At 42.1% G+C, this 15,765-nt stretch overlaps 1 protein-coding gene across 7 annotated transcripts in view; it reads left to right on the forward strand.

Annotated features, from left to right (window-relative positions):
• syt1a (synaptotagmin Ia) overlaps positions 1 to 15,765 on the forward strand; it is a 182,043-nt gene that overhangs the window by 75,695 nt on the left and 90,583 nt on the right. For 5 of the 7 annotated variants that reach the window (XM_074625317.1, XM_074625316.1, XM_074625318.1 and 2 more), the window contains one exon: positions 12,448 to 12,540. The exons of the other annotated variants lie outside the window; for them this stretch is intronic. The gene's annotated coding sequence lies outside the window, so the exon portion shown is untranslated. The remainder of the gene's footprint in view (positions 1 to 12,447; positions 12,541 to 15,765) is intronic. 7 annotated transcript variants of the gene reach the window in all.

Raw genomic sequence — 15,765 nt, forward strand, 5'->3', positions numbered from 1 at the left:
CTTTTCATTTCAAATCGCTAAAGAGTGTATTTCCTTCCAGTGCCTCTGAATGAATTAAACAAGGCTGTGAGATCTGTTCTAGCAGTGTAGTGATGGAGGGCCGTGAAGGGCACTGTCAAGGTGACTTCTGGGGGTGGGATCCTGTGTGACACCAGGGAGCCTACGTGACTGGGAAATCTTCATGACAAAGATCCCCCCCTCCTCTCTCTTTTGCTTTCATTCTCACGATTGAGATTAAGATCTCTTGTCGTAATTATTGCTCTGCGAGGCGGCCTAATTCTGCCAAGTCGATAGCATCACCCCCGTCAGGTGGCGTAGAAGGTATCTGGCAGCAGCTTTTCATGTCCTCTACATGTTCCAGTGGGCTGCAGCGGAAGCTAATGGCGACATCATGTGATACATGTCTGTTGATCGACTACGCTTCTGGAGGGCTGCCAATCCACTTCCATTCGCTCCCCTCCAGTAATCGCAGGAAGTGGAAAAGATGATGAAAAGAGACACACAAAAAAAATTAAAGGTCTGGGATTTTTAACACCTGATGTACAATAAGGGCATCAATCATACTCCGGAGTCCCAAGAAGCATATGGCTGGCCGCCTTTCCCCCCACACACAGGTGCTTGACAGATAGAGTCAATTCCACCCTAATGAGCAATATGTGCTGCCATGTACTGCACTATCTGTTAGACACCGATCTAACCAGACTGCCTTCATCAGCACGCAGACAGAGCACACATCCACCCAAATAACTTATCTCAGTATTCATTTCTTAAAAGAAAAAGTTCCTCAAAAATAGTTGAATATGAGAGATTATATCAAAAAGCTATAGCTGAAAAATGCAGTCTGGCTGTGAGGATTTGCTGCTTTTCTTGGCACTTTAACTCCTCCTATTTACAATTTACAAGCACACTGTAAAAAAAAGAAAGTGTAAAATATCGAAAATTTTCCGGCAGCAGGGGCGCCAGAAAATGTCTGTTAAATAACGGAAAAATACTGTCCGTTAATTAACATAAATAAACTGTAAATAAAACCCAGTAATTATGTCTATATAATTAGCCTTTATTACTTATATTAAATATTTTACTTTTAACAAATATTTATTGTTAGAATAGTCATACACCGTAAATCTAAGACCATTTACATATAAATCACAAATGAAACATGTAATTTTACGTTGCAAAAGCCCAAATTTACATTAACTCGGAAGTTTTGGAAAAAAAATCTGTATTTTTACAAGAAATATTTTTAGAATTCCATGAAATCTTTTTCTTCTAACATAAATTAATTGTTAAAATAGAGTCATAAACCTCTAAAACAGAATAATTATCTCTAAAAATGATCAAGAAAAGCTTAAATACAGGTAATTACGATTGTGATTACAAAAAAATACTGTAAATCTAAGACCATTTACATATAAATCACAAATGAAACATGTAATTTTTACTTTTTTTCTGTCTTTTTTGACAAAAAATTAAAATATTTCTTGAAAAAAACTGTAAAAAAACAGGTTTTTTTTTACAGTGCAGTATAGAATATAATCATTTATTAAATGGTTTATAACAACACTCTATTGTACTTGTAAAAACAGATATAAGATGTAACTCCTCCTGTGGTGTATAAATAGTTAAATGAAGTAAGTAGTAAGTAACTGAATTACTTCAAACACTACGATCTGCTGCCTTCACTTGGCAGTAAAGTAGGATCACTACTTTGGTAGACTTCCCTGAGGTTCATGAACACAACTGTGGGCTTTCAGATAAGGGAGACATTGCCTTCATCGTAAAGCTTGGATGATTCAAAGGAAATAAAAGAGACAGAATTCAAAGAAGTCAATTAATTTCCTTTAATTGTAGAGAAATGGCATTAATTACATGTTTATACTGTGTTTCAGTGAGGCTACAATCCCTGGCAAAGAATGTATAGGTCTGTGTTTGAGCATGATGTGATTTGGTTGAGTGTGTGTAGGTGAGTCCACGTTCACATGTCAGTGTGCATTTGTGTTTGCACGGATGCTTGTGCAGAATGTAGGTAGGGTTGTGATGTTATCTTCCTGCAGCAGCTTATAGATCTATTGGACTCACATTGATGTAGCTTAATGACTGTCACACTGCACAAGTTGAGAAATGAATGAATTTAAAATAATAAACCATCAAGATGCATTTGCGTATTTTAGACTTTACATGTGCAGTGAATGTGAGAGTGCATGGGAGTTGTTGTTGTTGGCGTGTTCATATGTCAGTTTGCGCAGAAGAGCGAGTGCTGTTCAATGGTGGATCGTGACTTTCCTGCCTGTGTGGGAGCTGCTGCTACTCCCACGCATCTCTGTCTCTCTGTCTCTGTCTCTTATTTCTCTCTCTCTCTACAAATCCACTGGTCTTTAACCTCAGCTCATTTCTTCACTTAACCACAAATCTACTCTGAGTCACAACTCCCATCCATAAAAGCAACGTGTGATTGATCGCTGATGGAAGTTGAGGCTCATTACAGTCATGCGCTCAACCGTGAATCACACCACTTAACGACTGTAGTGCTTTTCTATAGGGTTCACTTATATTCATGCTAACAAAATGTGTGTCTCTACCAAAATAGCCCCGGTTGAACAATAAAAATATTATAAATATGCATACTATTATAACTAATTTACTTACTTACTTATTTATTTATTAAACTTTTTTGGCCCGGCCGCTTCCCAGAGGAGCGTAAAGTGAGCGATGGACATAAATGGAAGTTAGAAAAATCCAGCACACACATTTTGAGAGCAATCTCAACTACAACTACATTAAATTCAGTTTATGTCGTGCTACTAGCACTACTAGTTACTGGCCGATAGCCAGTTGTTTGGGAACATTAGAGACATTAATACATCCACCACGGTACAGGCTTACAGCATACAGCCCATGGGTGTATTATAAGATATAAAAGTGATGGATTACAGTCAATATTTCCATTATTACAGCCGCATACAGTTAGCAGTAAGCTGGCAGAACCGGATATGTCATATGAGTGTGAAGGGCGGTGCAGTCCCGTGGGTCTGATGCACGTTCATTATGCCGAGGAAAATAACTGTGGATTTGGCTGTTAGTGAACTTTACAACTTTTAAGACATAACAATTTAAATGAGATTTATTTAAGTAAAATATCCTCTGGTTTACCGACGTCTCTTTATACATCCATGGCTATGGACTCATTGACGTTTTCAGTCCAAAATGGCCATCTAGCGGCTGTTGTCAAAAAAGCACCAGAGTTTCGTGTCTTTGCTTTTACACTCTTAAAGCTCCCGTTATTCCGTTAATGGTTAGTTATTTACATCCCTAGTGATAAGAATCACACAAATAGAAAATATGTTTTCTGATGATGTTGTGTGACTTAAATTAAACAGAAAAATCACATATTTTCCATTGAACCTGATGCATAAGAGACGTGATACCCTCTAGAGTTTTCAGTTTATATGCTAAAAATGCAATCCTTGTGATGAGCAGACGGCACAAAAGGCGAAGCTTTTCCGACGACAATGCGAAACAAATTCTGCATATTGTGAAATTTCACTCTCGCTGACCTTGGGAGGCTCTGTGTGGCTGGCCAGTAACGGGGTTGCTAAGGTAATTTAATTACCAGACCCTCCACGGGCAAGGGTAATTACTGCTCTCTAAATCCCCGCTAATCCTCCTTCTGAGTCGCCTACACAGACTCGGCCCGGGGCGCTCTAACAGGCAGCGCTGACTCCTCCATCCCGTCCCAAACAGGAGCACTCCCAAAAACTGTTCCTGTCTGCACAAAGATGCTCCTCTGTGGCTCGATTCGTGTACTCTCCATACTGTACTGCGTTTGCTTCGGTGTCTCTTTCAGTGCAAAGGGCTCCAGTCATCCGTCCAAATGAATTCCTCTCACGTTGCTCTCCCTTCCTCATGTGTGTGAGTCAAGGGGAAGGCTCGGGTCAGAAAGGCCACTCATCTCTCCATAAGAATGTCGTAATTATCACTGCTGGGATGAATAAGATGTGACCTCTGTGAGCAGCAGCGCCTGGTGACTGGAGATAGAAGAGGAGGAGAAGAGATAGAGGCTGATGAGCTGAGTTATCAACGTACTCACTGCTGGGTTCATGTTTAGATGAAAATAATAAACAGATAAACAGGTGTGCTACTGATTTAACCACGGCCGTGTACCATGCTTTGTAAAGGTCCAAATACTTACTAAAAATTACTACACATAATATGAAAGGTGTCACGTTTTTAGCAGCTTTCAACTAACTGTTTCGGTTTTACACCGTGACGTCGCCCATTGTTTTGTGGATTACCGTTTTTTGAAGCCTCAAGATCAGCATTTTGGCGGTCGCAAATTTCTTTTTTTGGAAGTAGAAGAGGCATGAGAGGGTGGAGCTAAGTACAACCGAACGCTGAACAAGATTTAGGTCGTAAATCTTCGAGAAAAAAACTCGGATATTCTCTGAGATTACAATCAGACTTCTTTTTGCAAAACAGAGGAGTCGCCCCCTGCTGGCTGTTAGAAAGAATGCAAGTTTAAGGCACTTCAAAAGCTGCAAAAAAGCTCTTAAAACTACGCTACCAGCCCAACATCAACCGGCAAACAGACAAAGTTATGGATTAGCGAGTGAAATTAGTGGAGCATTAACAGCGAAAGAGACAGACATTTGCCTCAGGAGTTGGTAGAAACCAAAACAGAGCTAAAGGGGAACTAAATATTGAATTAACATCCGTCAGTAGGCCAGAAACACCTTATCTATTTCAGGTTTGCTCTGTTTTTGTTATTCAAACTTATGTTACCATCGCAAGGTTGCAGGTTATTCCGAAAACGCCACTTGTTGTGCATTCAAAGATGCTCCAAGATCTGAGACTTGAGATATTTTAGCATCCTTGTCCATGCAAGAAATAGCCAAACGTACATTTTGAGTTGATATTAATTTTCCAATAACAAGATGCAATGAACAGTTGCTCTAAATATCTGCTATCAGAGTGTCATTTAACACACCAGCAAGATGTTCCAAGGCATCAAATGCACACCGTGATAATATAACTCGACAAGATAATAATAATATAAGTTCTGAAATAAATTATGAATGAAAATACATGGAGAAAAAAAGCAGTTTGGAAGTTTGGAAATCACTCAAAAACACTATCCTGATGATATGCTGATTGTAGCTGATTGACTAAAACTTTCAAAACCACACTTATGGCAAATTAAGTAACATTATAACCCGCTGGAGTTGTTTACAGTTTAAAAAATTGCAAAATTTGGGGAAAACAAGCAGCTCCTCTGTCTTCCTCTGCCCCTCTTGTGACCCCCAGATGCCAGCCAAACATCTGTGTGACATCAGTGGCATTGGCAAGCGATGGTGACCCCTAGCAGGTGTTTAACTGTTTGTACTGTATGCATGTGTGTGCATGTTTGTATACAGTATCTGCAGCGTGCAATGTGAGCGAGAGAAGCCGGCTGGTGGTGAAAGGAGCACCTGTGTGTATTGAAAAGAGTTCTCTGAATAGCTCCATGTTTGAAGAGCCACTTATCCGCCGATAAAGCTGTAAGTGATTCGTGGCAGCTTCCTGCCTGCAGCAGAGAAAGAGGGGGAGACTAAATGAGAGCATCAGCTGTAATTAGGGCTACTTTCCTCCATTTGGAAGTGCATGTCTCTGTCTTAGAAAGAATTAGCACTCGATAGCCTGGGTGGGCCAAAGCAATACAAACTTGAATGCAAAAATTTGACAACCCAATACCCCAAAAAGGGGCAATAACATATCAGCGGGGATTGATATGGAGGTTGACCAGGGGTGCTAATTTTGTATATCAAAGTGCTGCCAAGTGTGCCGCGTGCACAGGGAGTGGTGGGAGTATTTTAATGTCATGTGCACCAGGGCTACACATGAAAAGCGACTTTAAAGACTCTTCATGCAGTATCAGTGGGCCATCTTTAGCCTCAGGCTGAAAACTACCCCTCGATAACCCATGCTAGGACTAAACTTGCCAACCGAGTTTGGATTCACTCATGCAAGAACATTTCTGTATTGTTGTCTTAACTTTCTCTTCCTTTTTTATTGTTTCTTGTGGTGGGCTCGTACGAGTGTGCCACGTCAGATTCAGCAAACGCCCCTAACTTCAGATAACTGTGTAAATGACCCGCGTAAACACGATGAACGCAAATGAGGTCCATGAGAATTGGAAATCAGCATAATTAACGCCCCAGAAGGCTACGCGTCCTGCCCCATTCATCTGTCTCTGCTAATATATCAGTTTGCTGTCTAAAGACATGCTCTCTTCCAAAAGCCTGATGCGCCTGGTTACGCTTCCCGTTGACCTTGTTACATACAGAGACAAATGAACCTACAATCAGTGCATAATTTCAGTTGTTTTGCAGCTTGAGATTATCATATATTATTGTATTGTGGTGTTATACAATAGCATCAATGGCCAATTTAAATGAATGATGATATCGTTAGGCTATATGAATATGTTTAGAATTCTATTATAATTGGAATAGAGTCAAGCAGGTTAATGTCATCATGATTAGGAGGTGTAATTTATATAGGATTTTCAAACTCAAAATTGCTTCAAAGTGATGAAACATACGATGCATTAGTTAAAAACTTACGTATCTCATTGGACGTACCTAGGAAAAAATCTAAATACAAGAAAAATTGGTGAATGTGGCAAGTTCTCATAAATCACTTGTATAAGCCACTTCGCACTTAAGCGAGGGGTTCTTGCATGAGGCCCATTGTACGTTTGGACAAAAGTGCAGCCCGGCGTCCCGAGGAAATACGGCCATTTCTGCACCAAATGGGTGTGCAGTGCATTTGACTTTCATGCAGGAGCCTGGAGTTTGCGTCCATCACAGTGTTTTATTTGCCATAAACACAATCTTATCCAGAAATTATTTGCGCAGATATTGTAAGAAGCTAGATTTTTTAAAATGTTGACATGGTGGATTCGTGAGATACTGCGGTGCATTAGGCTTGAGAGGGATTAGGTTCTGCCTGAGAGCTTCCCATAACCTTCCATAAAACCTGGCAACCCCTTTTTAAAATGTATTTTACTTAACGTTATCTTATACTGATGTGGGTGGGATCTACTGAAATGGGTGGTAGTGGGTTGTAGTGAGGTTTGCAGTAGATAACCACAGAACACTGTTATCACTACTGCCAGCTATGTATGTATCTATGAAGAGATTTGGAAAAAATGTTTGGCAATGGACATAACCATAACCACTGGCTTTGAACGTTTTTGTCGGAATCGTTACAATATTGACATTTTATATTCATTTATTCATACAGGAACGTCAATATTGGACGTTTTTTTCAGAATCGTCCAATACTGACATTCTTATCTGTCTGCTAAATTAATGTAATATAATGTCTAACACTTATGACCATAATCATATCACCTCATATAATTCCCTTTAATAGCAGCATACTGACATTGTGGAGAGTCCGTTTTCTTACAAGGAAACCGATATGGAGAATAGTAAGTGCAAAATATGCTGCCAAGGACAGATAATGTTTCTTTTAAAGATTGGATTCACGTTTGCAGACGTGTTGAAAATCCAGCGGTCACCTTGTTTTCCATGCATGATGCGGGTGCACGATCTTATCAGGAAAGCGTCCCTTTGCACACCGATACAGTTATATAAAAACACACCCACGACTTCATTACCTCCCCTGATATTGAGCAACGTAAAGGACATCGGTTTGGAGCTATTACAAATAACAGCACATGATATAAACACATTGGATTTACATTGTCGCCCACATATAATACAATTTGAGTGTAATAAAATGTGTGTATCATTTGCAGTTAGTTAGTTAAATGAGTTACAAAAGCTTCACTTCCTCTCTGCTGGTGGTTGAATAAGCCCAGTTATTTGCAGTGTCCAAAGGTCACCATTCAAATGCTCCTGACATTTCGGGAAATTGTCCTTTTTGTTCGCCCATCTCTCTTTATTTCACCGCCTTTTTTCTTCTAAATGCCATTTCGCCCTTTTCATTCCTCTTTCACCCTGTCGATCCCTCTTCCTCCTTTTTCCTTTCTTGTGCCATCTAGGTTCACCACTGGCAGGCTCCGGGTTTGAAAGATTAGTGCTTTTTTTAGCTTTTCTGTTCATACTGTATGCCTCGTCCGTTTCTTTTGAAAGTTAGTGTTGCAAGCAGAGGAATAATGTTTGTTTAGATTCTGTACTTAGAATGGGTTGACCTTCAGGACTTAATGCTGATGCACCGTTTTAAAACTGCTTTTTTCATTATGTTCAGTGTCATCGCTCCTTTCTCAATCAATGGCTAATTTGATGTTTTTTCTGCATTTTTGCGTCGATGAAGTTTGAGTTTTGTTGGTGGCACCCTTTACTCTGAAGGCCTTTACACACTGGCAGAGTTTTTTTATGCGATTAATTCGCACATCAACATATTTTTGTTGTTTTTGTCATGAGTACTCTCACACAGAACGTGAATATTATGCAGCGAAAAAGCGACGCTCTTTTTCCAGAGCGAGGTTGATTTTTCGGAGCTTTCACACAGCGAATAAAGGCAGGATGAGTTGCACTTATATTTATGAAACAACAAAACGGAGGCTCCGTAGTCCGAACCAGGATGGAAAATGTTATTACTTCTTTCAACCTTGACAAAGGCAGTGCAGACCAGACCGACTTCTACTGTTCTTACCTTTCACAATAAAAGCCCTAGACATATAATATTCGGTGGTTAGTATTTTGCATTTTATTCATCACGCCCCCAGTGTGTAAATGCCCAGACATACCAACCTGACATCAAAGAAGTAGCGGCGATGAAGGCCGACTGTTGCGTCGCCTTACGTCGCCTGTGTCTAGGCCGACAAGTTGCACTAGAACACACCGCAAAGACTACAGCCGACGGCCAACTACCACGTACATTCTGCACCTGCGTACTCCAGATGGCCACATCGTTGTGAAAATATCCGAGTATTGGAACGATCAGATAAGAAATGATGAAAAATGAAAAGAGCCTTCTGTGTGACTTCACTCTTGCTTTCCTCACTTCCGTTTCTCTTCTCGTGCACTGATTTGTTGAAGCTGAAAAGCCAATCAGAGTGAATTCTCTCACCGACACAGGCAGGCTAGAGCCGACGGTGCAGGACACACCTCAAAAACTAGGCCGACAGACGCTCACCGAGGGCGAAGTGACAATTTATTGGATTCTGAATACATGACGCACCATCACTCTCAAGGTTTCCATTTTATTGAGGAAATATGATACATAGTATAAATCTTCCATCTTCCAGTCCTTTAATGTAGTTTGTTTTACCATAAACAGATAAGTGCTGCACCTTTAGAGCTCAGTGACGTCCACAGAGGGCAGTAATCTGCACCCAGAGACCCAGTTCAGTCATTAGCGATTTATAGCTGCCTACATTTCTCCTGTTAAGGGAGCCATTAATCTCAAAAACAACTCATACTGTATACAGAGTGTTTACTCTCTCGGAGAAATTGTACGGCCAAAACTATTATCTATCTTCCTGCCAGTTTGCAAGGGAGATAAGCTCAGAGGTGTTGGAGGTGTGCAATTTTCAGCCGCTAGCTGTGATATAGCACCGGGATGTGTGTTTAGCCAACTTTGTTCGGGATGGGCAAATGATATTCTCCATAGCAGGGTGGCCCCGCTCCGCTCAGCATGGTCACACTGTTTCCCCTGCTCATTAGGGCTGAACCATAACACCGCTGGGTCCACAAATGTGCACCGAACCACATCACCTCACCCAGCGATCGATCCCCTCGCGGCCACACAACACAAGACACAACACAAGACACACACAGAGAGCCTTATGTGCAGAGGAGCAAGCTGTGCAGTGTCCAGGCAGGGTGTCAGTTGGTTAATCATTAACACAGACTCCCCGTTTGCTTTGCCTCTGTCCCGGTTAAATGTCTGTTAGCTTTTATGCATGTGTGTGTGTAGTCAACAGTGTGCTATCGGCCTGTGCGCTTTATTTACACGCTGGGCTCTCTCCATAGACGAGACACATGTGCGCATACAGTACACACACACACATTTGACATCTGTTCACGCCCGCTTAGTTACAGTTAGCTGCAGACTTCCTGTTCTCAAGCAGCTCTCGAATGAGCGTAGAAGAGAGATGTGTTTGTAGAGTAGAAAACGGCCTTGTAATTAATCCGTAGACAAAACAAGCAAACTCTTGGAAGGTAAATCCAAGGTTTTCCTGAGGAGAGGATTGATTGGAAGCGAGACGACCCGCGGAGGAAATGAGCGCGTGGCTGGAAGGGCAGACAGGAAGCACAGAGAGGACAAACACAACCAGCAGGGTGCTGCAGAACTCGTACTCATAGATTCCAATTTAAAAGCATAAAAAGTTCTTTTTTTTGTCAGTCTTTCATAATGGTCAAGGTTTAATGTTACAGCCTGCGTACGTCTTAGGTTTCAAATATCATGTTGGATGTGAGTCTTAGGTAAAACATTGCGAAATCTGCCTCCTCACTTATTGTAAGTCTCTGGCTGAAATGTAGCTTCACCCAATAACAAACCAGATAAATGATGTGCATCTACCATGCCACAAGATAGAGTGCTGGTTGTGGCACAAATAACATAACATGATAATGACCAAAGCACAAATACTGTGCAGGTAGTACTAATCTGAATTCAGGCCCGGTTTTCTTTTTTCAGTTTTCATCTGTAATGAGGATTTTATCACAAACTCAGTTATTAAAAAGTCTAAATCCAGATGCTGAAATAGATTTAATTTTCAAGATAAATATAAGTAAGTGAAGAGAAGCTAATTTACTCAACATTATTTGTACTGTACATTTATGAATCTAAGAAACGTGGTAGTACAAATAAATACATAGGTTGCTCTCAATTAACTCATGTACAACAACTGTTTTTTTCCAATCACTATTAATTAAATCCAATAGTTTGTGAGCGTATGATTGGCCTTAAAGAACCAGTGTGTAACATTCAGGGGGATCTATTGGCAGAAATGTAATATAATATTAATAAGTATGTTTTCTTTAGTGTATAATCACCTGATAATAAGAATCTGATTGTAAAAAGCTCTGATCAATGGCAGTAGACCAAACTACTTCTGCATTTCATGCCAGTAAAGCACCATTAAAACATCCTCACCTCCACCAAATCTGTTGCCGTTGGACCTCACTGTGTCCACTCGAGTGGTCAAACGAGACTCGACTGCTTGGCAGATTTCTGCTGCCGGTCCACCTCTGCCTTTGCATCTGCTGCCCCCTCCCTGGGAGATCCGAGCGCCACATCTGGTCGGGGCTGGGAGTCGGATGGGACGCCAGGCAAGCTCCTCGAGGCGGTGCATTAGCATATACTTACTCTGGGAATGCCCTTGAATAGCTGTCTGAAGAATGGGACGTGAGCGGCATCGAATACACCAGCGGGACCTGAGGAGAGACGGGGAAGAGGTGGAGTGAGACAGAAAGATGGGGAGGGGAGAGAATAAAGAAGAGGAAGTGTGAATGAGTGGCGGTTACGGCGTTAAAATAGGACGCTAATCATATACAGTATGAATGCCTCATTAGCATCATCCATCAATCACACCATCTGATGGTATTAGCACAACGTGCTTTGTCTTCCAAGAGAAAGTATTGACTTAAATGCTGCACAAAACAAGAATAAGTTCAAGGGTCAAGGTCAAGGAAAACTTTATTATCCCATAGGGGCAATTTGTTGTACAGTCAGCACTACCACACAGTCATCAAACAAATACAATAAACACAATAAATAGCCTATCAAAGACAATAATTACAAAAGCTTACAACATACAACATTACAGGGCATTGTTTAGGAAACAAATGGCAGTCGGAACAAAAGAATTTCTGAGCCTATTGGTCCTAAGTTTAGGCAAAGGATGGGATCAGCTGAACCTTCTTCAAGGTCCTTCTTTGGAATAGAGGAGTCAAGTCATTCAGGGTGGTGCCTGCATTTTTGCTGCACACTTTGACTATACCCTGCAACCTGTTCCTGTATTTGAGGGTAAGCAAACCCATACCAGCTGATAAAAGAGAACGTCAAGACATGGATGGATGTGTGGAAATGCATGTCTAATGGTACCTTCAATTGATCTTTGTTTTCACGGAGCAGAGGGTGCAAGTGGGTGAGGGGAAATGTCACAAAATAGTGAGCTGAGAGAGAAAGGGGATGTGTGCTTTTTGTCTGACAGAAGAAGAGCAAGCGATGGAGAGGGAGAGAGAGAGAGAGAGAGAAGTTGGGGGAGGGGGCTGGAGTAGGTGGGCGGGAAGAGAGGAGGCGAGTGTCACTGACAGACAGAGAGAGAGAGAGAGAGAGAGAGGGAAAGGAATAGCGAGCTGCTCGCTTGCCGGAGCTGTTGACTGGGTGTTTGAGTGTGCGATCGAGAGTGCTTCTTGAGCCGTTGTTTGAGAAAAAAGGGGACATTGCTTTGCTTTTTGAGCCTTTTTTCTTTTTTCTTTCTTCTCAAAGTGCCACATCGAGCTCCCTCGGCGAACGCAGAACTTGTCTGAACCCCTTTCCTGGGATTGTAAAGAGGACCCGGGGAAGACAGCGTGCTGCCAGGTAAGAGAGACACACAAGAGCATATAGCAGTGTGGGGATGATGATAACGTGGTTGTACGGAGCTCTTGTTTGTGTTGCTGCTTTGAAGTGAATACATGTCATGCCTGGGTTGAAACGGAGAGAAACGTGCTGGTTTTTTGATGTGTGTGTGAGCAAACATGGCTCGCTGCCGGACGCTGTACTGTAAGTGTGACGGGAAGAGTCAGGTCGTGTAGAGGAGGAGGAGGAGGAGGAGGAGGAGGTGTAGTGTCTTTTTGACTAGCTCATGCAAGGATGGCAGATGTCAGATTTACAATGACAGCGATTACTGAAAAGGCAAAATTTCCTAGATTAGATCAAATTTGGTGGAACTGGAAAGACTTTTTTTTCCAGTCTCACTTTCTTGTTTTGCCACAGGTTCCTTTCAAAGTTGAAATTTCTACACATATAATCAGTATTTCTGAAGTATCTGTGCATCATGTGGTTGCTTGAAAACTGGTCACAATATTGGTTTGTGATCCGTGGCATCAGTGACAGGCTGGGATAAGCGGACTCCCACGGAGGGGTTAGGCCGAGCTCCAGATCGACGGCTGCTCCTCAGGCTCAGCGTGGCAACGGTAGCAGCAGTATAGTCCCTTAAAAAGAGATTTTGCCAGTTGTATCTATAGTAGGATGGCATGGCTTCCCAGCCCAGGGCTTGCTTTCTTTGTCATTTAATAAGAAGTTTGACTGTAATCGAATCACCTTCCCCGCTGTTTGTCATTTCCTCTCTGTCATTCCTTATCTCTCTACTCTCATTATCCCAGATTCAGCTGAAATGAACTAGTCCATCTTCCAGTCCTTTTCCCCGCACGCTGACGTATACAGTAGGACTATTAAGCAAAAGCCAGAGGCTGAACAAAAGCTCCCTCTGTTCTTAATAACATTTGCACTTTTATTATGTCTTCTTCTTGTCTCATTTTAGAGACATGAAAGAGGTGGAAGGTTGGCAGATTGTAGGGGGCTTCAAATGGCCACCTGTCTATTGTCTTGAACTGGAACGAGCCATGAAAAGCCAACACGCTGCTCCAGTCTTTTCAAAACGCAAAACTAATTCAGTTGGATTTCAGCTTTCCGTTTTGACTTCATTTTTTCCCACCACCTTCCAACTCCTTTTATTCTCCTGCGAGGTCCATTAAATCCTTTTCACATCCACTGCACCCTATTTCTGCTCCACGGAAAATGGATTTTGTACAACTCATAGTGGACCCCGAACAATCTGCTCATATTGTTGCCATTGTTACCGTTTTATGGAAGCATATTTAATTCTCTTTGAGGGACAATTCACTCTTTTTTTTTTTTTCTTGAAAACGCCCACTGGCATTGTCATGAGATTCAACAACTACTGTGTGTCCATGGTGTGTGTGATGTGTATCCAGCTGTGAGATCTCCCATTGCATCAATAGTTAATGAGCGTCACTATAGCACTCATTCACACGGCTCATTCACACAGTGTTTTTTGTTTATCTAAAGCCTTGGGTGACACGCACTGTACTGTACCATTATGGAGCTTAAACACACAGCTCATGCCTGAGTTGGATCCAGGCAATATGTTGACCTTCACACGACCTTGGAGTGTTACGGTGGGTGTTTGGTTGGTTATTAAGAGGTGGCAACATTTGAGGGTTGTCTCATCAATCTTATAGAGAGAGAGAGAGAGAGAGAGAGAGAGAAACATAAAAGTGTTTTGGAGGGGATGAAAATGATTTTTTTGAATCTGTTAAATTTTTGCAAAACAAAGGAACCTGCTTTTCCTGTATTTGGGTGTGTGCAAGAGTTCTGACCGGATCGCTCCGTCCCATAGACGTTACAGTTTGCCTGCCCAGAGCGGCAGGCAGCTCCTCTCGGTCCACTGGTTGCAGTCCGCTCTCCTCCGTGACTCCGTGACTCATTGCCTCGTCCTCTCTGATTGGCTGTCTTTTCTACTCCGGGGGGAAAGACAGGACGGAGAGGGGTCAGCCTGTCATGAGCGGGGATCAGCCGTTCTTTTCACACAGCATCCCTACTGGATGCACATTCACAAAGGTCTGGATGTTAAAACAAAGGCATGAAGTTGTAATAGTTTAGAAAAGGACGGGGGATGCTTTTTTTTGTTGCTGAAAGACTGCTTTTGTGTCACCGGCTGCCTAAAACATGCACACATTTGAGCGAATAAGTATCATTCTCCTCGAGACGCTCCTCAGCCACAACCACGGTCATGTTTTATATCCATCTAAGGGGATGTATTCAGGCCTCTCCAGCCCTCCCATCCCTTTGTAGATGACGCTGTCACATGTGACAGCTCTGAAGCAAACAGGGCGTGGAGCTCCCCGCCTGCTGAGACTCTTACAGGCTGAGTGGAGGTCCAAGCTGCTCCACCCAGTAACCCAGCCAGCAGAAATCATATTTCTCCCCCCCCCCTCTGTGCTCAGCGCTGATTCAGAACCACGGACAGCGCTCCTGTTTAGACGGAGGGAGGTGGACACGAGCAGAGGAGGTTGGACATTTCAGCACCACCTCTTGTGGACAGCACCAAAAGGCCATATACTGTAGTTAAGGATCAGACAGAAATGGAGACTTTAGGATTATAAAGAGACATATTTTAAGCTCACAGTGTCAAAGCAGATACATGAAGGAGGATCTTGCCTTGTTAGTAGCTATTATTCTCATGGTGATTAGATGATGGGGACTGACATGTTTTTACATTTTGGTTGCAGAAGGCACTGTAGCTGATGAGCAGTGTTTGAATATTTATTAGCTTTAAGCTGTTTGTATTTACGAAGCAACACTGACTGTCAGTTGAGTCCACAGGCAACAATGCTCAGTACTCAACCAGGTAGCCGGGGCTAAATAATTACAATATTTGCCACTTCTTTGCCACAGTGCATGTACAGTATGTAGTTCACTGGAGCTTTACAGCTTTGTTTGCAGTCAGGGATACTTATAATGCACTTTCATATACAGTGGCTCTATAGCTGTATGCCATTTTAAAGGCCTTTTTACTCACCGGGGGGGTGTGACAAATAAACAACAAGAAAATGTGAAATTCTCGCCTGCAAATATTATATGTCCAGGGCTTTTATTGTGAAAGGTTAAAAATAGAAGGAGTAGATCTGGTGTGCACTGCCTTTGTCAAAGTTGAAGGGAGTAATACAGTTTGCTTTCAGTACATCCCAGTACGAAACACACAGGCTTTAAGAGAGACGTCACTTATTTTCACAGTCTTAT

This window comes from Sebastes fasciatus, chromosome 23 (assembly GCF_043250625.1).
Source record: "Sebastes fasciatus isolate fSebFas1 chromosome 23, fSebFas1.pri, whole genome shotgun sequence".
In the NCBI taxonomy this organism is placed as follows: Eukaryota; Metazoa; Chordata; class Actinopteri; order Perciformes; family Sebastidae; genus Sebastes; species Sebastes fasciatus.